This window comes from Protopterus annectens, chromosome 7.part0 (genome assembly GCF_019279795.1).
Source record: "Protopterus annectens isolate FY-2018-M chromosome 7.part0, PAN1.0, whole genome shotgun sequence".
NCBI classification, from domain to species: Eukaryota; Metazoa; Chordata; order Ceratodontiformes; family Protopteridae; genus Protopterus; species Protopterus annectens.
Genome location: NC_056739.1, coordinates 1,417,566,808 through 1,417,592,345, shown reverse-complemented (window position 1 = coordinate 1,417,592,345; position 25,538 = coordinate 1,417,566,808).

Below are 25,538 nucleotides of genomic sequence, written 5' to 3'. Positions count from 1 at the left end.
ACTACAGAGCCCAAATATTGTATTCAGCAAAAATCTAAATGCACCTTCTTCTGGTACATGAATCTTTAAAACCCTGGTTGAAGCTATCTCCTTTATAACAAACAGTAACCTAATGACCATCCCAGAAGATATGGACTTTTCCCTGTCTTCTTTAAAGAGAACATCTGAGAAAAACACATGGAATGATGTCAAAATGAAGAAATAAAAAACTGAGACTTCAGCTGCCAAAACAACTTCATCTCTCAAAGAATCAACTGCTAAATAAATAATCATTTTTTTGAGTGATTAATGTCTCTTAATTCATACTTACTGCACCATTATGGTAATAAATGCTGTTTAAATGTAATTTAACACACAGAGCAAATAGTTAACTAACAGCAATAATATCAAGGAATTGCTTTTAAAAAAGTTTAATCTCATTGCATACTGAGATAATTTGTAGCCAAAAAGTAAACAAACTCAAAACTGAGTTGATTTCCAAATAAGGCACTGTTAGCAAATTTAAGATGTGCAGCTGCTTCTTTAAGTGAGTTGGGGGAGGGCTCCATGCTGCATACATGTATAAATCTTTATTAAAATACTAATGCAGCTTGTTTAACCAGCTATATAATATAAAGTGTCATAATAACTTAATTACATTAGATATTTTTTTTCCATTTATTTAACCTTTAATACTCAATTTAATGTTTTATTAATGTTAGAGTATCTGTTACAGTAACATCTACAAGTAAACATGGTCCCTTTTTTAGCTTTATTTTCCCTTTTTTACCTCACTAAGCCATTTTGAATGGGCCTTCCTTCGTTGAAGGTTGTGCGTTAGGCCCGGCAAGCCAGCATGTAAAACTCTACTGCCAATCATTAGCGGACCGGAGTTCCGCTGTGGCGACCCCTAACCGGGAAAAAGCCGAAAGACACACACACACACACACACACACCTCACTAAGCCATTTTCTAGTCAAAGAATGTTGTTAAATTTTGAGTTGAAGCTTATTCTTAGCTTGAGAATACCCTCAAGCTGTTTTTAAACTCCCTCGTCTTCCATAAGGCTTCTGGAAGCTGTTGGTCTATTCTTCTATGCTGCATCCTACAGGAAGTGTAGGGAGCAGTATTGGGTACGCACCTTTAGCTTTACACATCCTAAGTAAAACTAAAAGCACTCAGACTGCTGCATTTAAGTAAATTAGATTCTTTTGTTTATTTAAAAAGTTATTATTTTTAAGCTGATGTTTAGAAATTGGTAAATAAAGTTTAATATGATTAATAATTTAAATTAAAGCTGACAGAAACAAGTATAAGCCTGAATCAGTCGAGACTTAGAAAGATAAATATAAACACAATTTAAAGTCTGTAGTGTGTTTCCTGATTATGTAACACTTGAAGATAGCAGACTGTACAAGATTTTGAGAACATTTTGTTATAACTGTACTCTCAAGCTTCAGTGCCAAGGAAGTTCTGTTAGACTGAAGACATGTACAGAGTATTTGTGCAGCAGAACCTGGTTAACAGCTTTTTCATATTGCTGCATAAGACTAGAGGGTCTATATGGGTGTCATCTAATAACATTTTTGATTAGAAGGTATTATAGCTCTGCTAATTGTAGACATTAAGGCAGTTACATGCAAAAATTAAAAAAAATCACATGCTTCATTACTATAGGGACAAGAACATCAGTGACATGGTTCTGCATGCCACTGTCAAACAGTACTTCTCAGAATCTTTTGCTAACAGCTCTTAGGGTGAATAAACACACAGTTAAATGTGATTATGATACTGCAGATAGCTGCACTAAGATAGTGGCCTCTGGTCCAGTCCAGTCATTAGATTTTACATACATACAAATGTTTCAAGCACAGGCATTAATGCCTTTCTAGCTTGCCAGTATACCAAAACACTTAATAAATGTCCAGGCTGTTCTTAAAATATCTAAACTAGTACTTGCTTTAATGTAATTTGGTAATCTGTTCCAAGCATCTGCTACTCTGTCAGAGAACCAATTAGTAGAATTTGCATTCCTATAGAATCTTCTACATAGGTTATCTGATGATTCTCTAGTACTTTTTGATAACTCCAAACATTCCCAGAGGTAGTTGTCCCTAAATGCCCTATATACCTGACTAGGATCTCCTCTTAAATATCTGTAAGAGACACTGTACCAGTTCAGATATTTTAGTCTTTCATAATAACTTAGATTTTCAAATCCATGGATGCCCTTGGTATATTTCCACTGTTCTCTTTCCAATTTATCCATGCTAGTTTTCCTATAGGGTTTCCATATTGTTGTTCCACACCCAAGTTTGGGTCTAATATAACTGTAACTAACACATAATGACTTAATTATGTTTGATTTCCTAGACTTTATAAATCTTTTTATACAACCTATAGTTCTATAACTATCATTAGCCAGTTGGTTGATATGATTAGAAAAACTCATAGCTGAATCTACCCATATACCCAGGTCCTTAAATGAGTCTACAGTTTCAATCACTGTGTGTTATATTAAACATTAACCTTTCAGTTTATGTCTCCCAAATCTCATATGCTTAGTTTTTATGTATTTATCAACATATTATTCTCCTGTCCCCAAATGGTCAATTTAGTCAAATTATTTTGCAGACAAGCCTTCTCTGTAACACTTGTAATCAGTTTACCCAATTTCAGGTCATCAGCATATAGACTGTAGAACACCTCAGATGAAAAAGTAAGGTCTGAAAGATACAATCTAAACAAGTAAGGGCCTAGGACAGAGCCCTGTGGAACACCTTGACTGTAACCAAGGATTTCACCTGTCTAGTTGGTAAGTGATACTTGCCATGTCCTATTTGTAAACCATGCAGCTATCCATCTTATCAACAGTACATCAATACCTAGTTGTACTAATTTATTGATCAGTGTTTTGTGTATGACTCTGTCAAATGCTGAAGTTAAATCTATATAAATCACATCACAGCACAATTTTTCATTCATAGCTGTTATTATATTATATAACATCATGTTACAGGTGGTAATAGATCTATTTTCAACATATACATGCTGATGTATGGTTTCTAGTCCCAACCTATCCAGTTCTGACAATAACTTATCCAGTATTACCTTCTCCATTATTTTTCCATAACATGGAAGTAGACTTAAGGGTCTATATGATTCTGTGTTTGTCCTACTCCCCCTTCCCTTAAAGACAGGTTTAATAAGTGCATGTCTCCAATCTTGAGGAATATCCCCATACTTATATGACCTAGTGAATAATAGATATCATTGTAGTGTAAGTTCTTGCTGAAATGTTCTCAGGTCATTGTTACTTATTCTGTCTCCTCCCTGTGCTTTGTTTGGATCCAGTTTGCACAGTTCTTTTTCAATATCATCTGATTTGATTCTAGTATAGATTTTGGCAATATAGAAGCTTTTATAACTAAGAATCTTGAGCAAGAAAAAAACTTCTAAGAATCATCTGTCTTTAATGAGGTGAATAAAAGGTGTAAACAACTACATTTAATATAGATTAAAGTACATGAGTTGACCTCTGGTGGTAAACTTAAAAACTGCAATCACTGCTACATCAATACATCCTAGTTAATGATAAAGTTCCTTTTCTTAATGAACATATAACTTGCTTCTCTGTTACAAAGCTTGCTAAAATTTCTCTGTTATATGTAAAATAGCTAAAATAGCTACACTCCAACTGAGATTGATTAGAAAACAAGAGCAAGCTAAGAAGACCTTGCAGTAGTAAAATAAATAATAAATAGATGCAAGATGAATGGTTAGAACAGAACACATAATAAATTATCTGCATCTGAACAGAAGATGAAATAGAGCGTGATGTAAAGAACTTTGTTTTAATAATACAGGAAATGTAATAATCAGCACTGACCTTTACTTAACAATACTTAGTTAAATGACACTGCGTTATAACCATTGTAAGAATAGCCTTTTATTTTTATTTTTGCATTATTGGTGAACAATCAGCGTTAAGCACATTTTAATGTAGTCACCTCACTTTCCCTTTAATGATTTGGTCATCCACTACTTCTTGTTATAAATAATATAGATAACAATGAATTCAAACTTTTAATCCTATAAAAATAAATGCAGTCCAACATTATCCATTCATCTTAACAAAATGTACTTTAAAATATTTCACAAAATCAGTTATTATTGACCATTGGAGAAATTACTCCTACAACTCATCATGTCTTTGCCTTTAACTTCACTTAATATAAATGGCATCAATGATTCAAGAAAAGGTCAAACCTTTTGAGATACCTTAACTTAAACAGACCACAAATAGTATTCCTACAGGAAACACACTTTAAAAATACATAAAAGGATGTTTGGAAACCAAACACATATACGATACTAACTCATGCTTCATTTAAGTCTAAAAGGTGAGGAGTGATGATCCTATAGAAGAATAATATTATCGGCCATCAAATACTACCCCGAGGGAATACTAGCTATCACTATCCTAAAATTCATTCACAGAATTGGAACACTTGCTAACCTTTACTGGTTACCAGGACTGGGTGCTTCAACTGCTAAACAACATCTCAATCTTATTGATAGCATATCAAAAGGGAATCTGATTCTATGGGGTGATTTGAACTGCTTATTAGATAATTCTGATATCTGCGGTGGTGCAGCGGTAGCGTTGTTTCCTCACAGCAAGAGGTTCTCCCATTCAATTTTCGGCTGGAGTGCGGGGAGTGCCTTTTGTGTAGAGTCTGCATGTCCTCCCTGTGGTTGGGTGGGTGTTTGAAAGATGTGTAAAAGGGCGTGCCTTGGTTGAACATTGAGCTGGCACCTCGGCGTTCATCAAAATCTACTGCCAATCATTAGCGGACAGGAGTTCCGCTGTGGCAACCCCTAACAGGATAAAGCCGAAAGACAACAACAACATTAGATAATTCTGATACAAGTAGTCATCCAATTAGACTACCATCCACTGCTAAAATTCTTAAGAAATAGATACATTCTCATAATCTGTATGATACATATAACTCTAAAAATAATAAATCATTCTGTTATACACACACTGATCATAGATTTAAAACTCAAACCAGAATAACGTCCTTATCTCAAGTGATTTAAAATTAAAGCTTACATCCTTTACTATCCTTCCTTGTGCTTTATCAGACCATGATTGTCTTATGTTAGACATACAAATAGACTTCACAAAACCAAATACTATTACTAGAATTCCTACCTATATCGCCAAATTAAAAGACTTTAAACCATGGTTATTATCAGAATTAAACTTCTTAGAGACAAATAATAACTCTGAAACAAACATTATTTGTGGTTTGGGATGCTCTAAAAGCATATATTTATGGTAAAACTATAGTCTGGTATAAGAAAAAACTGAAGGAATGGGAATCAGAACTACAAAAATCTCAATTAACCTCTTTGAGATCTAAGTCATCACAATTACACTCAAAAAACAAAAAGAAAAAAAAATAGACACAGTAAACAAGAAATATCTAGATATTTTGGCACACAAAACAAACAGCACTAGAAAACATGAAATTAAGCTCTTATGCTCTTACTCCCAAACACATGCACAATTTGTCATTAAGAGCAAAATTACATTCCAAGGCAAATAATATCTCAAAATTATTACATGAAGTTACTAATAAGACAGTTTCTCATACTGGAGATATATTAGAAGCCTTTAGATACCATTTTACCAAACATTATAGCTCTAATAATACAAACAAAAATGTTACAGCCCAAGAATTAATCACTTTAAATTTGAATGTCATCCCAGAAAAATCTTAGTACAACTCTCGAGAAACAAATAACTCTAAATGAAATCAAAACTAAAATCAAAAACCTTAAACCTAACAAAGCTGCCAGCATAGATGGCATCATAGCAGTGCTTTATAAGCTTTTTCCAGATTCAATTATATCTTTACTTCATAAGACCCTGATTGAAGTACAAACTAAAAATTTGATCCCTCCCTCTTGGAGATACTCCTTGATTATCTCTATTCTTAAATATGACAACGATTCACAGCTATATAAATTGTATAGACCAATTTCCTTATTAAATAATGACTACAAAATCTTTATGTCTATATTTGTGGACAAAATAAAGGTTCCAATTTCACATTTAGTGCATAATGACCAAACCGGGTTTATTCATATAAGGCACACTCATGATAATTTCAAAAGAATATCAACATTAATAGAATCCTCAAACAAAGAAAATAAAGAAGCCTTGTTGGTGAGTCTAGACCTAGAAAAAGCATTTGACTCTGTAAACTGGGATTTTTGGCTAGAAACACTAAAAGCATTCTAGTTTCTAATATCTTCCATCTCCATGATAAAGGCTATTTATAAAGATAATTTGGCATATGTCAGATTAGGCCCATTCACTTCAAAGTACATCCCCATAACCGAAGGCACCAAACAAGGTTGACCTTTATTCCCAATATTATTTGCCCTTGTCATAGAAATATTAGCGTCATCAATAAGAAATAATCAATAAATCAAAGGCATTAATATTTATAATCAATACAATTCTAAAATATCACTATTTGCAGATGATATTCTGCTTACCTTACGTAAGTCATATCAAGAATTATTAGAACTAGACACAATAATAAATAACTTTCAAAATATTTTAGGCCTCCACTTTAATAAGCAAAAATATAAACATATTATTCTTAATGACAAAGGGAAATTCCAGCTAGTTAACCAAAGCATTATAGGAGGACAAGTTAATACACTAATCTTATTAGGGATAACCTTATGCAAAAACTTAGAAAAAACAAGAGAAACAAATTATAAAAGCATAATATCTCAGGAAAATACATACATAAGTAGCTGGAACAATATGTTTTTTTTTTTCATTTCAGGACAGACTGCAATTGTTAAAAATGACTCTCCTTCCAAACATTTTATATATTGTTCTGGCTCTAGACACCTGTCCTGGGAATAATTATATTAAACTGAAAAATAAAACTTGATTAAACTTCCTATGGTTCCAAAATAAACATAGGATTACATATACACATCATATTAGATTTTGGGATGGTGGTGGTTTAAGATTCCTTAACTTGGAAACATATATCAGAGCATCATTACTTAAAAGCACAGTAAATTGGATTGACTCAAATTATAGCTCAAATTGGAAAGATCTCCATATAGCTATAATGCAGAATGAAAACTAAGTGTAATGTAAAATTCCTTCCAAACATCCCTCCAATAAGTTCTGATTTCTTCTTAGTCACACTGTTCAATATAATGTGGCAAAAACCCATGAAACTAAACTATCTAAGTAACATTATTAACAACTTTAGAAAAATAATATACTCAAATGCAGATATCAAATCCTGGTTTGACCTAATAATCCCCTTTAAAATCACAAAAAAAACTTCCCGGATAAACTTCACATTAACATCTTTAATGAATGGGAAACTAAAACATTATTTGTTGGAAACAATGTATTAAAGACTTGGAAAATTTACAATTTCAGCAAATTATGAAAGACTATAACTTATTATCGCAAGATTGGTTATTACTGCAAAGTTTAATTGGTTATTCTCAAGACTTATGCAGAATTATTCAGAACTCTTCATATTTAGATCAACCTCACTTAATCACTCTCATATCAAAAATATTATTTAATGATCAACAGTTTGACAATTTAGTATCCAAATTATACACCATTTTGTTAAGTTACAGGTCCATTTTAACAACTAAGCAATGGAACACAGTGACTAAAGGTCTACCTTATAGTCGCTCCCAGACAGAAAAACTTAAAATTCTATCTTCAGTAAAATTCACTTCTTGATGTTAATATTGGAGTGTATTTGCTTGAAAGTATTTACACAGAACATTTTTAACTCCTGACAAAATTGCTAAATTCAAAAAATAGAATATCATCATTTGCTGGAGATGTCTAACATCATGTAATGCAGATTGGTTCCATATTTTCTATGATTATTCTAAACTAAGGAATTTTTGGAGAGATATTAATGATTTTCTTTCAGCTTTATTTTCAGATAACTTCACATTAACTAAAACTTTAATTTTTCTTAATGTTGATGAAACCTTTTCTTTAAATAAATCATAGTCATACTTATTATGAACAATATTAGCAGTAACAAGGAAATGTATTACAAGGAAATGGACCTCTACCACCTCTCAGAGTTTTGGTGAATTTCTTTCCTTACTAGAAGAAATCACAAACAAGGAAGTCAGAACTAAAGAACTTAGAATATATCTGAGGAGTTTTACTAACAATCCATGGACAAAGGTTTCAAACCTAATTGAGACTTTCCGAACTGATTCTTAACCCTGTTTAATCATTATTTGTTTCCTTCACTGAAAGTTTTTTTCTTAAAATATTTGTACTCCTCAAACATTTTTCAGGCCTTCGTAAATAATGTAAATAGATGATTTAGTTTCATTGTTGTTAAAAGTTGTCTGTTCAGTATAATCAATGTATTAGTGTTTATTCTCTTATTTTATCCTTAATAAAAATATTGGGGAAAAAACTGTTCCTTGTAACCTCCCTCTTTTTCTTCTTAAATAAATGCCATCATAAGTGCTGTATCCTTGAAAACATTCTAAAAACACTATGTTATGTAATGGAATGAGATAATGTTTCTCACTTTTCACCTGAAATCCCAGGATGAAAATTGATTTACCACACAAAACCAGAGATTTTAGACAAGCTGTGAAAGAATCTACAAAAATCGAGCAATTGTTGGGGGTATACACTGTTAAGTGTATAAAGAGACATGCCCAAATTCATGTGGTGCTAATCTGGTGGTAAATTTTACTTCATTATGTGCAATTTCAGGCCCTGATCATAGCTCTCAACTGTTCAGATTTTTGCAGAATGTTAAGATTTTTTCCATATATTTTTTGTCTATTCATCATAAAATGTTGTTTTTTCTGGCAAATCAGAGACTAATTATTGAGGACTGAATTCAGAAATTAATGACAGGCATTTGAGTTACAGACTTCATAGCCCATCAGAAAATTCCTGATAATATAAAACCTTTCATTCTATCAACTTTCTACATTTGTAAGAGCAATATTTAAAAATTGCCCCTATTTTTATACCTTTGCCCCCCACTTTTTATGGCTTTATCCAGATTTCTTGCTCTAAGAGGTTGAGAGGTATGGCCATGATAATAATTTAATTTAGCTCTGCACTATGTTTATGCTGCATAGCTTGTAGAGATTGAGTTTTTGGAGATCACTGGTAGCAGACAATCTAACTTTCACCAGGCATTGACATTTTCTCTTTCAATCTCCATGGGGTGGAAAGAGATCCAATATGGCCTTGGAGCAAGTACTTTGTCAGAGGAACTCTGACCATCTAATCCTTAACAGAAGCTTTGTACAACATTTTTAAGATTGCAAGCCATTGACATACAGAATATAAAAAGTGTAACATCCAATCATGAGATGCAGCTGAAAGTGCATTAATACGGCAAACCAAAATCAGCAAAAAGAGATGGGGTAGCAGAGGGCTTTAACAGCAACACTTTCTAAGGATTTACAGGGCCTGCAAATACATACCTAGAGACTGAACACAAGTTGTAGGACTTGGAAAATAAGGCTCAGTGCAATACTGTAAAGTTCATTGCTTTGCTGGGGCAGGGGAAAGGTACTGAGCCTATTTAGTTCATACAGGCAAAACTGGCCAAATCATTGAGTGCAGGATTTTCAACAGTGCTAGAGAGAGCTCACTAGATAACCTCAGATGGAAAGCAGCAGAAAAAGCCATACAATTGTATTACAAAATGCCTAAACTGTATGGACAGAGAGTATATACTGCACAAGGCTTGAGAGATGGGCAATAATCTCAGATTGGCTGGAGTTCAGGTCAGAGCTGCACTACATGACAGCACCTCTCTATACCTAAGGAAGAAAGCTCTGGAACAATTTCTTCATAAGGATCAGGAGTTGGGCTTCCAGGTTCTGTTACCCAGTACCTTGGCAATTACTAAAGGGCACAGTCATTTCTCCTTCTTGGAATTGCTGAAGTGGAAGGATTTTTAGCCAAACAACCTTAAATCATCCCAGTAAATAAGAGGAAGCAATGGTGATGCTATTAGCTCTGGTATCAGCTGCAAAGAAGAAAGACAGGCCACCCACATGCTGCACTCACAAGTCGCCTATGTGAAAGAAGGGTAAGGATGTGCCAGGTAATCCATTACAGTACATTCCTGAATTGAATTCTGCTTTGTTCTCTATACGTTTGGAAGATGACAAGTGGTTTGCCCCACTAAAGGACTCCTGCAAGGGTAGCTGAGATAAAGATCTGGGTGACCTTGCTTTCTCTGTGCCAGAGAGAAATTAAAGAGGTAGCATCCATCGAAGGCTTGTGAGCTGATCGAGGAGAATTTAAAGAACAAGGAGCTGCCTCTATACAATTGACATCTGATCTGCAACGTTCATGAACTGGAATTTATGCCTTGTGTTTGTTTGTTTTTTTAGATTTGATGTGATTAGCTAATAAGATGGACACCATTAGGCAGACAACCTGTTCACATCTATATGTTATGGTAATAACTAGTGTTGCTTTAGCCAGTATGAAGTCAGTATGCTTTCTGCAATAACTTATAAGTAAGGCAAAATCTTTGCTTAAGACTGACTATAACTTTGCAGGTAAATGTAATGCAAAGAGGATGGGGGCTTATTAATGGTTATTCGAATTGACAAACCTGATGCCCTTTTTTTTGTGCACACCACCCTTGAGAGCAGATTACTACATAGTGAGGAGGTGGGAACTGTCAGTAGTTTCGTACTACTTCATTACAACATTCATTTTTGGTATTGTTACTCTTTTGCACAGTTACTGTTTGTTCTAACCCCATCTGTACCTTGCCCTGCTAATGTATATTTTAGAACTGGGTGATTTTGTAGTAATCTTATTAGAGCAACTCCTAAGTTAGGTTAGGTAGTTGTCACAGGACACATAAATATCTTTTTTCCCCCAGGTAGTCACCAATATAGCTCAAGAAAACATACAGGTTAATAATGTGAAACATGGTAGACCAGGGCTAGCAATTAAGATAATTATTTAGAATGTGAAAGGGGTGTCTACACCATGAAGAGCTAAAGCCATTTTTAACAATCTCAGTCAAATCCAGGCAGCAGTTTGTGTCCTGCAAGAAGTTAAAGTGAAGAAGACAGTTGCATCCAAAGAGGTTTTCTAAGTAGCCATGAAAATGGAGTGCCTTGTGTGCAAACTCAGTAAAAGAGGGATAGTGATTTTATTTCATAAAACTTTACTCTGGACACAAAACAGAGATGCTACTGGGAGATGTGTTGTCCTACAGGTACAAACCCACTTTGGCCATTTGATTTTAGCTAATCTTTGTGGCCCCAATGAGGACGACACTCTCCTGCTATACGTGTGTTAAGACCATCAAATTTCTCTTGCCTTTGACAAATGTAGTCATTCTTGGGGGAGGGGGGGACTTCCATGTAGTGCTTGACCTGTGTATAGATGGAATCCCCTCTGGTACAACACTTATCCAATGCTCAGTGGTTGCTTAAAGTGGTCATTTCAGAGCTAGATTTTGTGGATATTTGGTGGGCACATCATCCATTAGACAATGTTTTTTCTTTCTGGGGAGCTGTAGGACTAGTTAGTCAACTGAATATGCGGTTAGTGATTCGGGCATTCTGCCTCTCATTTTATGAGATGCTGATGAAAGTCTCTCCTCTCTTTGATTACTCAAAGCTGTTTTTATCTTTCAACCCTACATCAAATGAGATCTTGCATACCCAGCAGAAGTTTTATCCCTTGTTAACAAAGAACTTCAATTATATAGCTGTAATTGGAGCTAAAAATCTGAGATTTTTGGAGGAAATATGAGGATGAAAATGGTGAGTCTAGGGAGGATTTAGAGTTGTTTAAATTATATAAGCATTGGCTCATTACTTTTTCTAGGGAAGAGATGACACAAGAAGAAGTAAGCATGATCTCTTTTGAAAGGCAGCTAGAAAGCAGAATGCAACCATACTCAAGAAAGGGATGCAAGAATAAGCAACTATATCAACAGATTCAGAAATTAAAGATGTGTCAGGGGATATATATATGGAGACAGTAAATAAGCGGAAAGAGTGAAACTTTTTCATTGGGTACAAGGAATCAAATCCCCCAAAATTCTGGCATTAAAATATAAAGAATGGTGTTTGTGCTCTGAAAAATGGTGTGGATCAATTGTGTACTAGTCCTAAAGATATTAATAGAATTTTCTTTAATGAATATTTTTGCATACCCATCTACAAGGAAGAGATGTGGACTTAGACTTTAGGATTCTTTTTTAAGAGGTTCAGCTCCCTCAGCTTTCACAAACAGTGGCAATTGCCATGAGTGAACCCTTGAGCTCTGGGGAGATCTCCTGCAACCTAGATGGTCTATCACTGGGTAAAGCTCTGGGGTTGGATGGTCTCTCTTTGGACTTCTATGCCTACTTTAAGGATTATATTATCACTCCCCTCTATATTGTCTATATGGCCATTTTGGACAGATATCATTTTCCTTTTAGTGTAGTGGGTGCCAAAGTCTTAATGTTACCCAAGCCAGCCCATGACTCTTCAGACCCCACAAACAAATTTCTCTGATACAGACAGATCTGAAAATATTTGCCAAAACTCTGGCCAATAGATTGGATAAAGTTCACTCCACAATTTATTGGTAGAAATGATCATGGTTTCATTAAAGGATGGGTTGGGAGCGCTGACATGGTTAGCATGTGGCTTAATGTGTCAGAGAGGGTTAACAAATCTTAACAGATCTCACAGGCTATGTAAAGATCTGCATGACATTGTATTTGGAGAAGCTAGTAGACATCACTATGGAACCCACATTTATCAGCTTTTCCTGCTGTCTAGGGCCAGTTTATTCTTCCTTAAGAATATACATGTACTAAAAATGTTTATTCTACCTAAAATGCTATTTATCCTCCAGCATATCCTTAATTAATTGTTTTCTAGGTATATTCCATGTTGCCACTGATGAAGTGGTAGACATTTATGGAACAACATATTCCCCAGGACCAGCCATGGAAAGATAATGGTACCTGAATCCCTAGGTGGGTTTGGTGCACCAGACCTGTTTGGTTATGGAGTGCCTGTAGTGGAAATCTATTACAAGAGAGCATGTACTCAGTCCACACCACTTTGGGTACCTTTTCAGTTAGCAATTGCGGTTTTGTCTTCCACCACTTTCTACAAGCTGTGGAACTCCGGAGGATTAGAACAATGTTTTCAGGGCAAGAGGTAGACTAAAGGTACCAAATGCATGGGAAGTAATGTAGATAACCCCTTATGGAATAATGAGGATTTTAGAATGGATCAGAAAACTATATGGTTGGCAGACTTGATTAAACTTGGTATTCTATTTTTGAGAGATCTGAGGAATCCCATAACTCATACCTTTTATACTTTTATGGTGCTGAGGGATATGTTTAAATTTGACAAATTACATTGGTGGTAATTCCTGCAAATTATGTCTGCCATTTTAGCAAAAGGGCAATCTAGCACTGGAGCTTTATAGTCTCAATAAGCCCCCTCTACTATAGCTGGGCTGGATTCTGGTAATACATGGGTGGTGTACTTGAGTAAATGGTACCTGTAGACCTTACCAGTGCCAAATCAAGTAATCCTGCAACTATAGGAGAAATGGGTAGCAATGTTTCAAACTGGTATACCTATCCAGGGTTGGATACAGTACATGAGACTTATTAATGACCACAGTCTTCCTATACTAGCCTTATTTGTATTTCAAAAGATGTTTTTTTTTTCTTTGGTTGGCACCAGTTAGATTTAAGCAGCTGCTTGGTTAAATGGGTGCATGTTGATGATACTGTGGGGTGATTGCTGCCTATTGCGCACATCTGCTGTGGTTTTGCCCTAGGGGTTGTCCATTGCGGCTTTCAGATATCAATATTATTAAGTATATTCTACTGTGTTCTCTGCCAGGTTATTCAAATATCCATTTTTGTTTTTTGAACATCAGTTGAGGCTTAGGTGGTTTGCCTCCCACGCAGTTGATTTTGTTGATTAATGTAATTGATACCATGTTAGCCACATGTTGTCATCAGTGGGAATTGGATTATGAAAAATTGCAATGAGTTTTTAGAATATGAAAGCTTTGAAAAACACTCACTTTGATATGGAACTTTGGAGCCAGTATTGTTCAGCCTTAATATCTGTGCTGAATGGCAGTTAATGCATGGACATTGTTGTAACCTGTTTGATTTATATTCACATCATTTTTTGCAACAGAGTTCTTTTCTTTCTATTGCTATGATATATGAGTGGTGCGTTGATTTGTTTCTTTGATGATATTAATAAAGGTTTCTGTTCCAAAAAAAAAAAACAAAACAAAACAAAAAACAAACAAAAACAAAAAACAAAAAACAAACTAAGAGAAAATCAAGCAATTGTCTAAGTAAAGGAAATTGGAAGGCCCTACAAACTACAATATGCTATAATGGGAAACAGATTATTTGTAAACACTTTTGGGGCTGTAGAAAAAAAACTGCAAACTAGAAATGATAGCCAGGCACAAAACACAAAGCCTGCCTGACATTGCTGTTTATTTGAATGTGATAGTAAGCATGTTTTTAATCAAATTTTATCAGAAAACTAGAAGGAGGAATAAGGGGTAACACAGACAACAGAAAGCACTGGAATTTTGGAATTATGATATGATGGTTAAAGAAAGCAGAACAGGTCTCCAAGTCTATTCTTTCTTTGGTACTGAAAAAAAATCTTGAATAAAATCCTTTCCATCTCTGCTATTGAGGAATGTTCCATTGCCCTTTGATACAGCATCTGATTCAGAGCAGGAGGTAACACACCATTTTATTATGAGGGTGTAGAGTGCCCCTTAAAAAATAAGAATGGAATTCCCACTGTTAGTTGTAACATTTTAGAGTGATTTTCAAAACCAAACTGAGGTTTTCTGATGCCACAGAAAGAAGTGAAGACCTACACTTGTTAATACATTTATGGGATTGCAAGGGTGGGGAATGGAAAAATCCTGAGGGGGGAGGAGCATATAGCCAATGCCACTGTGATTTTTCAGGTTGTCCTTGGTACTAAGAAGTTCCTCCTTTCTTCTTTGAACCTCTGTGACATATATATATATATATATATATATATATATATATATATATATATTTTTTTTTTTTTTTTTTGATTGCTTGAGCCTTGCTGTGAATATTTGATCTGCTTCATGAAAAAGGAACCTGGAATGGAAGAAATGTTTTTGTTGTGCTTTGGAAAGGAGGTTTGAAAAACATGGATAACTACCTGAATTAACTTTTCTCTTTTATCAAATTCCTTAAGGACCTCCACAGAGGAAGGACCAAATAGCACTTCTTTAATTAGGACAGTATTTAGTTTCAGTTTTAACATCATCTGATAAATTTTTATACTGTAACCAAGCAAATCTTCTCAAAACAGAGCCAGTAGCAACAGCTCAGGAAAAACATTAGCAGCATCATAGGCACATTTCAAAGAATGCTTGATTACCTCAGACTTAGCCGATGTCACAGAAAACATAGAAGTTTAACTATTTGAAGTAGGGAGATCAGCAATTAAACTCCTTAAGTTATCATATGAAGCCATCAAAACCTTGCCATTTGTGCCTGATAATTCACAACTCTGAAGGCCAAGGTGGTCTATATTGATATATAGATTATTTTTTTTAAGAAAAAAGTTACCTTTTCCATTTTGTCAGAAGCATAATATTGGCTTCTGAAACAAGCTAAGCAAAATATGATCTTGACAAGAAAATGACTGGAGAATCCGCGCTAGGGTAAGAAAGAAAAAAAATATGACACTAAGGTACTTTACACAACTTATCAGACTCTTTATGAGCAGATGGTTGAATGATAGGAAAAGTAAAGCCTGTCAAAAAAGTATCCTGTAAGAGTGGCAAAACAGGAAGAACAGGTGCAGCTGAGGAAAATCTACCTGTAGTCAATCATAATATCTATGCTGAGATAAAGATATGTCAAATGTACATGTAAGAAATTATTTTCATTGAGATTAAGACATGTCATTTTGTTCCCAATTAAAAAATTCCTTGCTTTGTCAATAGTATTGGAAAAAAGAACAATCTTCAGAAGCTGAATCTGGAAAAAGTCTCTCTTCAGTGCCAGAATTTCCACCTTGAAGTGAGGGAATATGTAAAAGACAGACCAGGTATAAATCCTGTCCTTCAGTTTAAGAATCGGTATCTAGTAAGGAAGAAATTATTTTCATTTTCTTCTGCGGCGGAAAATTATCACTTTAAAACCAAAATGCTCTCAACAATTGTTTTGCCAATACTAACCAGTTATCTGCTTCAGGTGAAGGAAAATGTCTAGATATAAGCTTTCTTTTCTTAAGAGAACCCGTCAAATAATGAATGGCTCAACAGATGGTACCTAACTCTGGGAAGGGCCTCCTCAGTGTAGTGTAGTAGAAGAGCACCCCTGGTACTTCTCCCGAAGTCTACGAGAGTAGATTTTATTTCCCTAGCAAAGACAACAAACAGCCACAGAAGATGTGCTCAACCACAGCTCCATGGTGGCATCTCAATGAAGAACACAAGGGAGATAAGGAGAAAATTATGAGCAGCTTAAAAATCAACTGATAGCCAAAGCAGAGCCTCCCATTTATGGCTGAGGCAAGGTGTTTCCCAGACAACTATTTTGTTCCTTGATCCTTAGGGAAGGATCAATAGTCTTAGGGAAACAATGGTTCATGTCCTAGGAATGAAGGACATCTCACACATGGATAGTGGAGCCAAAAGAGTTGGTGGTACCATCTGAATAAAAATGTAGTTGCTGAGGTAACTATTTTTAATGATAAGCAACAAATGCACTTACCCTAACCCTTACAGCATTATAATGCCTAAGCAGTACACTTTTTCTCACAAAAATAACTATCAGTGACCAAAAAGTTAGGTAGTCCCTAAAGGTACTCAGAACTGTCTTACAAATGAGAATAGTATCTGATAAACAACCAGCATAGCTGAAAAGGGTTGGTCACAATTTCTGACTGAAAAAGTTAATTTTTGTGGAAAAAAATAACAAAGACCACTCCAGCAGCTAAGGTATAAGCCCCATAGAAACAAAATCTAAAGTAAAATATTATTTTTATTTGAAAAATACAGTTTTGCACCTGAATTCCCCCAAACAAGTCCAACAATAAAATCTAAGCTCTGATGTAAATTTTATTGTAACAATTTGTCACAGGGCAGAAATGCCATAAAATAAATTAGTCAAAAGAAAAAAAAACACTTTTCTATTAACACAGTTGTATGGAAGGTAATCCCCAATAGAGAACTGATCTTGCCCAGCTGAGATGGAGTACAAGACAATGGTCAGTCATCAGAAGCCAATGGATAAGTGCACTCTTTAGGGCAAGAAAAGTTCTGGACTTTTGGTACCCTTGCCACTAGTTTTACTCTGCATCTATCATGCATACTAATGCTGGGCACATGTATAGAGCCCTAATGCTTTGGAAGATGGAAAGCTGTTTTGAGCATTGTCAGGATGCCCCATATAGCTTAAGGCTGCTGCAGCAGTGATCTAGTGATGAACATAGAATGTTGCAGGTCATTATATTCAATTTATAATGGTAAGCACAAAGGCAAAAATGTTACAAGTCAAAACAGTTGCACAAATTTGTGTGTGCGTGTGTGTGTATACCATCATGTATTTGGTGCACATGTGCACATTAAAGTATCACATTAAACAGTACATGAAAGTGGTTTACAAAATAGTGTATTTCTGTTGTCTGTTACTATATTGTTGAGAAACCTCACAAACACCTGCAATATTTGCAAATGGCATTCAGTTGTGATCTACCTAGAATTTATTTTTCTCTGCAATCTGTCTACTCCTACAGTAATGCTGGCAGTTCTATAGGGTTATTATGCTTAATTCAGAATAAATGTGAAGAGTAACATATGATAGAGATAAATATTTTTATGACAAGCTAAGGCAGAGTCTGATACCTGTACAGTTAAAATGCCACATTTTCAGATACCTGTGCAGTTAAAATACTATAAGGTATTATTTTAGATCAGGTAAGTCAGAAATAATGAAAGAGGCAAATTTTTGTCTTTGTTCTAACACCTTCTGTGCTTTAGATCCCTTGATATGTTGTATTTTATTTCTGTTTCCTTAATAGAGCACCTCACACCATCAGTAATATCACTAGCATAGGAGGGGGTCTCTGCAATGTGGAAAAATGTCAGCCTGTCTTGTCATATTTTATGGACCAAGTGCCTTGAGAACAAAATATCAGAACACTGGGAGATCTTTCCTGTTGCTACAGTGCTGAGAAAAGAGCAATTTGCATCCAATGCAATGTTAAATAAAATGTCTTTCTTTGTATGCACACAGCATTTACAGTCTATCTTTTCCTATTAGTATTGTGTCACCTGTGGTTTTCCTAGCAGCGGACTTATATTGCTCTGGAAAAGAAATTCAAGCTGTGTATAAAATTAAGATCAGAGAATAAAAAATCCATGTATTTAATGGAAAGAACCCTTATGCCATTCCAGGTTATCAAAATAACTACTGAAAGTGAATTGCCTTCTTTCTTAGCACACTGTGCATATAAATAGCAGCAAATAAACTGCTTGTTGTAAGACTAACTCACATTAGCATACTAATGCAATCTGATAACATAAAAACTTACATCTGGCAAATATTGTTTTTACTGATGGCTATGTAACTTGTCCATTATTCTATTACTATAATCTAAGCTCAGAGATATTTAATAATAAAATCTGATGAAATGATGGTAATGTTATCCACTGCCTTGGATACCCATATTATATACCTGTGTGTGTGTGTGCTTGTGTGTGTGTGTGTGTGTGTGTGTGTGTGTGTGTGTGTGTGTGTGTGTGTGTGTGTGTGTGTGTGTGTGTGTGTGAGTGAGTGTGCATGCGTGCGTCCGTGCCTGTGTGTGTGCGTGCGTGTGTGTGTGCGTGCGTGCGTGCGTGCGTGTGTGTGTGTGTGTGTGTGTGTGTGTGTGTGAGTGTGTGTGTTTCCATCCTGCAAAAAACTGGCATGCTCCCCAACATTAGTTTTCAACATATTTAGTATCAAGACAGGATACCCTGAAGTGAGGAAAGAGGATAATATAAACTGAATGAATGTTTGACTAGCTAAAATATCCTCAGATCCAAGTATGAATTTACATGTGGCTTCAGGAAGTATATTTTCAGAGACACCTCAAGATCACCTACTATTCTTTCTTATCTTCCTTGATGAAAAAATAATAAAAATGGATAAATGCTGCACAGAAGCAGTATTCTTACCATTGCATTAGAAGCACACGGTGGCATTTGGTTAAAAACAAGAAGGAAAACTTTTGTGCTGGATTCCAAGAGAGTGGAATGAAAGTCCATTGGTATAAAAATGAAAATATGTTGCAACACTAAAAAACAGAGACAGTGGAATAATTTAATGCATACAGAGAAAGCTGAAAAGTCCACAGTATAAGCCAAATCCTAGGAGGAGAGTACAGGCACATTACAGAGAGGTATTCAGAACTAGAAACCTATAGGACAAAAATGCACAGTTAATTTAGATAACGTAATTCTTCAGTTATTCAGTATAAAGAATACAGATAGTATATACATACCCACAATATTATTTTAATGCATTGTTTAAAATGTACACTACAGTTCTAAAAAGGATTCGTGTGATACATATGGTATGTAAGCTACTAGGATGTAGCAGTGATTTCCATTCTGTAGTATGTAATCATTTATATATATATATATATATATATATATATAGAGAGAGAGAGAGAGCGAGAGAGATAGAGATATGTATGTATGAGTGTGTGTGTATATGAATCTGTCTGTAAAACTCCCTGCAGCATCAGCTTTGTGCTCCGGACTTACTATTAATATCATTAAAAGGTGATGTCCAGAGGTCTCAGTGTTAATGGAGAACACTAAGTCCTGTTGTGTTAATGGAGAACATTAGTTATGCATGGTATGAGACCGTATGTTCTGTTGCGACAAAGGTGCCCAAAGAATACAGAATTTCAAACACCTTCATAGTCATTCATACTCTCTATGAGAAAAGAGTGTTTGAAATCAGTAACATTAATGTGCATCTTCTGAGATACGTTTATGCTATCTGACAAATATAATACGAGAAACTTTCAGATCACTAACGATATAATTTGACATACTTTTATGCTGCTTTTCAACTTTAATATTTGGATTTTTAGCATGAATAACAAAGCATTTGCCAAATACTTAAAAAATATATATAGTGACTTTTTTCAAAATAGCATGAACCACACAGCATTTGCCATATATTTAAAAAATATATATATAGTGGGGGGAATTTAGTAAAGCCTACATGGACTTTTTTCAATGCCGGTATCATGGCACACTGCTTACATGAAAGTAAGCAGGTTTGCGATCCAGTAAATAGAGCTGGGTGGCATGCACTCACACATCAACATGGAAGTATCTGTGGCATGCAGATAACCTCATAAGCAGGTGAACTGCATGCAAATGAGGGAGGTAGAATGATCCAGCAAGTGGATAGGCAGTCTTGCATACCCCATGTTGATGTCTGTAGTGGACACAGAAAAATTCTGTGTACAGGATTTTAAACAGACAGCAGGGGCTGTGAAAGTATAGTTTGATGGACAAAAATAGCATAGTAGACACAGATATGTGCAAAATTATCCATCGTGTGTCCAAAACCATATGGGAAATACTTTAAAATAATTTTATTTTTTTTTAATTATCTGTGTATGTTTGTGTGGCAAGCCACAGTGTGCAAATATACTGTTATGAAAAAATAAAAAAATAAAAAAGATTGTAAAATTCAAATTTATTAGTATGTGACACTAATGTTTTATAGAACCCTGCATGGAATATCTACAATGGTGGAATGGTGTTGTTGCCAACAAGGCAGGGCCTGGAATCATGTAGTTTTCAGGTGGTGTGCAGAGATCCCTATGCAAATGAAGTGGGGTTACTGAATAGCACAAATGGGAATCCGTATCCGCACATCCCATACGTGTAGGGGCAAAACCATGTTCGTGTCCAGAGAAGAGGCTTCTGACATCAAGAGGGGTGTGTGTCTGAGAACTTGTAAGCTCATTAGAGCTCAGTGGCACCTGTTTGTGCTGTGTGCCACTGTGCTCAGTGGGGGTTGAGTACACTAGCAGGCAATCTTTGTTTACCTTCAGGGTGCATGTTTCAGTGTTTGCATGACACACCATGGTGCTGAGTGTGATCTTTCATGGGGGTGTGTGCAATGACTGTTGAGCATTGTTTAACTTCATGGCACATGTTTGCATGGCACACCACAATGCTGAGGGAGGAACAATGTCCAAAAAAAAAAAAAAAAAAAAAATGGCTGAGAAATGGTATATTAATTACTGATGACCCCTGTTTCAATTAAACTCAGGCCATTAACATTCTGTAATGATGTACTTGGCAGGTGGAAATCATCATAGGTAGCCAATCACACAGACTGCACCTACAGCAGAGCACTATAAAGGTTGCATACACCCTACAATCTGATTTCATCCCCATACTCTGCTCCAGTGGAGTACAGACTTTGGATTTTTAATTGAAGGAATGCAAGAGGCTGCTACAGGTCTGCTACATCTGTATGTGCTAGATGCTTAAGTCAGTGCTGCTGCTGCTGACAATAGGCCTAGACAGAGAATGAGAAGAGTGTTCAGGCCCAGGGTAACCTTCCAGGAGCTACATGAGCTGGAGATTGTAGAGCTACAAGGTGGACAGGGACATACTACAAGAACTCACTGAGATCTGCCACCATCAACTCAGATCCAGAGCTAAGAGAGGGGAACCCATCCCAGTGGAAACAAAGGTATATGTAGCTCTTAGGGTATAAGCTACAGGTACATTCCAAAGACCAACTGGGGACACGATGGGGTTCTCACAGGCATCAGCATCCAGCGTACTCCACCAGTTCCTGCATGCCATGCTACCACATGACAGTGAGCACATTTACTTTCCCCACACCCCTGACAAGAGAGCCAGCAGTATGCAACACTTCTACCATGTAGTACATTACCCTGAGGTACTGGTTGACATGCATTGCATTCATGTACACATCAAAGCAACACCTGGTGAGGAAGGTAGAATCTACATCAACCGTAAGAGGTATCACTCCATCAACTGCCAGATCATGTGCAATGACCTGGGCATAATCATGAACTGGTATGCTGGCAGCCCTGGCAGTTATCACAATTCCCACATCTGGCATGCATCACAGCTGTACCAGATGTTTGCTGGGGGGGAACATCCCGCACGGCCATTTACTGGGGGATACTGGCTACGCACTGGAACCATGGATGATAACACCCACCAGAAATGCACACACACCCATGGAAGAACACCATAATGAGGCACATGCCCAAGCTAGGAACATCACAGAGCATGTGTCTGGGCTACTAAAGTCAAGATTCCAGTGCCTTCATATATCTGGTGGAGTCATGCAGTACTCTCCAGCCGCATGTGCACAGATGTTCACAGTACATGCCATGCTACACAATATGATCCTGTAGAAACAGCTGCAGCAGGATCAGCAAAGAGAAGGGTTACAAAGCCCCCCAGTAGTGCCTAGGTCCCCACAGCCACACCAACAGGCAGACTGGGAGGAAGAAAACCCTGAGGATATCCCTGTAGGTAGACGTAGGCATGCCCAGTATGACCTGACTTTGGCCAACAGACAATGCATAGCACACCCATTGACAACCTAAAGCCACAGGGACTAACACCTTTCTACGACTTGCATGCATATTGTAAAAATGATGCCAGGCAATCCACACAACCTGTACCTAACCATGTATTGGCTGTGTACTGCATGCATCAGACAGAGTCAGCCCTGAACTACAGTTCTGTCAACTGCTGCATTTGCAAAGAAAGTCACTCACCTACACACCTCTTGTAAGGAGTACGACAATATGCTATCGTATGTATGGACTTGCTGCATGTATGCAAGGGAATATAGTGGGCTATTTGGAGCGATGCAACGTCCACATGGGACTACAGATACCTAGCCCAATAGTATGTGTTCCGTAATATTCACTAGGCCTTATAGTTGGAATATTCACTACAGCAGTCAAGGGGGATGTTAAACAGTAGGGCCACATGATATTTACACTACAGTTTATGCCAGTGTTCCCATACAACTGCTGGAACAGTAAGTCTGCAATGATATATCAGCAGACCAGTTAATTCCAGGGCTGTGACATAGAACCTGGCCACACATTGTATGTCTCACATAATGCAGGGGTGACAGCATATGTCTGAATGCTGTTGATTGTATGAGGAATGACATCTCTCCGTTTAGCAGCTAATGTGGCTCACTGGGCTAGGGATTTTAGCATGGGTGATTGTGTTGATGGTTTGAATCTGGCAGCATCCACATCTGTTGCATGTGAGGCAGTCATATGGTAGTATTCGCACAGACTGTGATACCCCTCAATATGTTACTACAAGACAGCTGGACAAAGTCAGAGAGAATGGGGGGACAAAGGGCCAAAACTACAGACAGACATTACACATGCTCTGATGACCCTAGAAGGTGACTAGTATAACAGCAGGTTGCAACAGAACAGAATAGCTGCAGGATGTAAAGGCCATTACTTAAATGTGTCAATAGTTTTTACAATTCATTGACTGCATTATACAATATTATACCGGAACACCACAAATGTATGAGGAACAGACCATGTACAGTGAGAGGTATGCAGACTGTCACCCTGTGTGTGGTGTTACATTATGTACCCCCGTCACATATTAAGTAAAGCACACACAGCCAGGGAATGCCTTGGACAGTTTCAGAGAAATGCTACCAATGTCTGCAGCACACAAAATCCCGGTCCTGAGTACAGGTAGCACTGGCCTGGAGTCACCTTGTAAGTACTGACAGTCCCACTGAGCATGCTCCTACACTTAGCTAACTTAAGCGCAAGTCTGTTGCCTCTTCCTCACTAAGACCTGCTATGTGGACATACGTCTGTATATACAGACAGCTATGTATACAGGGATCTAGGACTATTGAACGAAAGTTCAATAGTCCAAATCCACAATACCCGATTGCACTTTAATGAAAGCACTTTCACCAAAAAAGCGCTTTTGTTAAAGTCCGTTCAAAAAAAAAAAAAAAAACACTAAATCTTCTTTTATGCAGGGGGGCAAGCCCCCCTGCCCCCCCATGTGGGGTGCTGTGCCCCCCACACCCCCCCCACTTTTATATTCTCACTCTCAGGTCGCACTACAGTGGGGAAAAAGGAATTCTCCCTTAACCGCACCGTAGTGCAACCGGCACAACCAGCATACATAACTGAAAGTGCTGCTTCAGTGAACAGCACTTTCGGTTATGTATGTTCGGTGATTTCTGCTTCAGCAGAAAGTGTTGTCGGGGAACTGTACGGATCCCATATACAGATCTGTCTGTCCCTATCCCCTTCACACATGATTAGTGTATCTATCAGTATATATCACATATAAATATGATACCGAAATATATAAATATATATATATATATATATATATATATATATATATATATATATATATGTGTACAGGTGCTCGGTATGACATGTGCTCGGACTTAATTACAAATCACGCTCCCCAACATCTAGCACCATTCAGGCAATATACACCCTAATGAGTGAATAACTTCTTTTAAAAAAATAAATAAATAAAACAAACTCCAAACAGGAACTTGGCCAAGTGCTGCCATCATTTTAATGTCCGGCTCACATAATCCAAATACACAATACGCAAACCTAGGTTTCGCCCCCTGGCGTCATCATTGCGTATTGCAGATGGGGAACAGAGACCAATTTATACTGCTTTCAATCAACCTAACTTAAAGATGCCATATATTTTACAGATTCAATTTTGATATTTTTAAGACACCAAAATAAGCATACCAATACAAAATTGAATCTGTAAAATATATGGTGTCTTTAAGTTATGTTGACTGAAAGCAGTATAAATTGGTCTCTGTTCCCCATCTGCAATACGCACTGATGACGCCAGGGGGTGAAATCTAGGTTTGCGTATTGTGTATTTGGATTATGTGAGCCAGACATTAAAATGATGGCAGCACTTAGCCAAGTTCCTGTTTGGAGTTTGTTTTATTTCTTCTTTTTTTAAAAGAAGTTATTCACTCATTAGGGTGTATATTGCCTGAATGGTGCTGGATGTTGGGGAGTGTGATTTGTAATGAAGTCCGAGCACATGTCATACCGAGCACCTGTTTTTGGTCGAGGAAGATATGGTGCACAGAGTGCTGGTGTTATAATCCCTGATGAGAGATTAATATGTGGATCACTACTTGCTTGATTGGGGCCGTTACTATGCATTTGGCTGATGGAAGAGGCATCATCGGTTACAACATCTGAAGTATTGAAGGGGATGGCCAGTTTTGTTCCTCGCTTCAGTTTTTTACGACCAGGGAGTATACTTTCATAACTGAGGGTTCTAAAAGCTGTATGTTTTGACAATTTATCTAGTACTTCAGAGACTCTGG